This window comes from Bombus impatiens, unplaced genomic scaffold, assembly GCF_000188095.3.
Source record: "Bombus impatiens unplaced genomic scaffold, BIMP_2.2 scf_0926, whole genome shotgun sequence".
Taxonomy (NCBI): Eukaryota; Metazoa; Arthropoda; class Insecta; order Hymenoptera; family Apidae; genus Bombus; species Bombus impatiens.
Genome location: NT_177345.1, coordinates 20,532 through 23,160, shown reverse-complemented (window position 1 = coordinate 23,160; position 2,629 = coordinate 20,532).

The window sequence follows — 2,629 nt, the reverse complement described above, 5'->3', positions numbered from 1 at the left end:
CCCCCCCCCCCCCCCAAACCGGCATAAATAAACCGACGCAATCGAAAAGAGTTTAGTATCTATCAGTATCTACGAGTATGTTTCTGTATCGACGAGCTATCTGCCGAGTTATCGACGATTATCTAGCGAGCATTTACTGAGTATTAATTAGCAATTTTACTTTGCGATTTATGCTTTATAGGAGCGACTCAGCGACTATAGTCTGTATATTAACTTATTATTTTTAAATATATTCAACGGTTACGACAACAAGTAATAACATCTAGTAAATCTCACGGTCAAACATCCTATTTATCAGTCTTCTACAAAACGCGTAACCTGGAGTTTTCTGCCTAGACTCTGGTTTCAGGGGGCAGTTGAGCTCTGAATTGTCCAGCATTAGGCCATGTTTCTTTCCGGCAAGGGTCACCATGCTGGGACTTTGCACAGAATGGGCTGATTCGTCCAATCTGGCGAGTTCATCAGTGGGAGGCCAGATGGACCGGTTTGGTTGTTCTGGAGGGTTCCACGTTTCTTCGTAGTATGATTCTAAAACATCAGACCCTTGAGAGTATTGCGCGTTCTTTTGGCCTTCTCGTTCTCGTCTTCGTCTCGCCTGTGGAATTGTAAGGGATGTCATGGTTGGTGAAGGGAAGTTCAACGTCGTGGATTCCGTGATTGGGACTTATTTTGGCATTGGAGAATGTCCCGGCGTTGTTGGAGTCAAGAGTAACTCCAGGAAGAAGGTGGTGGTGAGAGACTTGTCCGATGTAGCGATCTGTGAGATCAGTGGACAAGTGCTGAGATCCGTTGTGGTGGCGTGAAATGCGCGTGATGTCGATTGAGCTGTTAGATTGTCCCCGATGATCCAACTGAATCGAGTCTTTTACAGACGCAAGTCGGTATCGTTTGATTGATTGATCTTGATTTGTCGCATTGTGATGCTAGTGTTGGTCCCGCGCTAAATTAGATTTCGATCGAGCCAGGCCTATAGAATCTCGGATCGGCTAGTTGGAGATTCCTGGGTATTTAAATCATTGAGTGATCTACAGGTTGATCTGGGACCAATGTCGTTGTTGTCGGTATGACCAAAAAGTTAATGTACGTTTGTACGTGCCTTCCATGGAGGCTATCGTGGCCGTAATAAAGTGCTTCGAAGTCGTCGTTAGGGTATCAAGAGATCCGAATGGGACCGAATATCTCCGCTGCTTTATGCCGAGTGATTTTGTCAACTTTTCGGTTATAAAGTTCATGCTAGAGCTAGTTTTTAGCAGAGCTCTATATCAGATTGGTTATGCCTTGTGATTAAAAACGTTCAGTTGGACTATGACTAACAGGTCGTGGTGCAGTAGAGCAGGTGGAGACGTAATTGGTGATTCGGTCTCTTTTGAAGTCATCGTCTTATATAGTCATTTCTTCCCTAGTTGTTGAGGGTTGGACGATGAATTTGACCCGGTGGATATGGTTCGTGATGACCGAGATTCGTGTTTAGGAGAATATTTCCGACTACTTGGAGATGATGGGGATGCTGGTCGCTTGCCCTCAATGAGATGTTTCATCCGTATTAATGTATCGAAATACTGGTTCTTGATCTCGGGGAAGCGCGCGCGTTCCTCCTCGTCTAAATCTTCTAGCTCGCGTTGGATGGCTTCGAATTCAGGCCAAGCTTCATTCAGATGTTTTTCGAATAATAAATCTGACTGTCTGACGACCGGATTGTTCGTACTCATCCAGTCGTTTCGATACGATCGTGAATCGATTTTTATAATAGCCTCGGCTCCGACGCAAGGATGTGAGTTTATCTGCGATTGCCATTGTTACACACACTGGCACGTTGTGTGGGCATGCTTCGTGATGAGGGTACTTTGTTAAGAAAGGTAATACTTATGATGTGCGATCGGTGATTCCCGATGCGGAGTTGTTCCGGCTGCAGTTGTCGCTCGTCACTGTGCAGCGGAGTACTGTGTGCGTGTACTTCGCGAGAAAGGCGTTCCTTTCTGAAGGCTCCACTTGTGTTGCCGTGCAATCAGTGAGTTCCGATGCAGAGTGTTCCGGTTGCAAGTTGTTGCTTGTCACTGTGCAGCGGAAAGCGCTTCGCCAGGAAGGTGATCCTTCCCGAAGTTAACACGTGTTGCTGTGCAATCGCAGTTGTTGGAAATCGTTATTTTGACGATTGTAAAGCTGCGGCGCTCCAAGTTGCAAGTGCTCCCTTGGAATTTCTACTGTAGCGGCACGCGACAGCAAACTTTCCTACGGTTTCGAGCGGACGACGGCTGAGCTGTGGTTAGCGTAGTTGGTTACGAACGTTCCAGATCAGGTTCAAATCCCGACACTCGTAGTTCGGTTTTTTTCCACAATTCCTAACTTTTTTTTTATATATATTTTACGTGGAGGAAATCCGCACGGACGCCAGGCCGCTTCTGGGGAAAGCGGCGTGGTACTCCAACCGACTAAAACCTCCACGATAACCGTCCCGACTGCGTTCGAGAGAGGCTCGGGAACCGCTGTGAGCGTCGCAACGGGGCCTCCCCCGCGCGCCTAATACCACCGCTGATGGAGCGGTGTGTGACCATTGTCATCACACCGCCTCGTCGCCGGAGCCGCCGTGCCAGGCAGCCCGGTTCCCCTACCGGACTGCTTGGCGACCCCG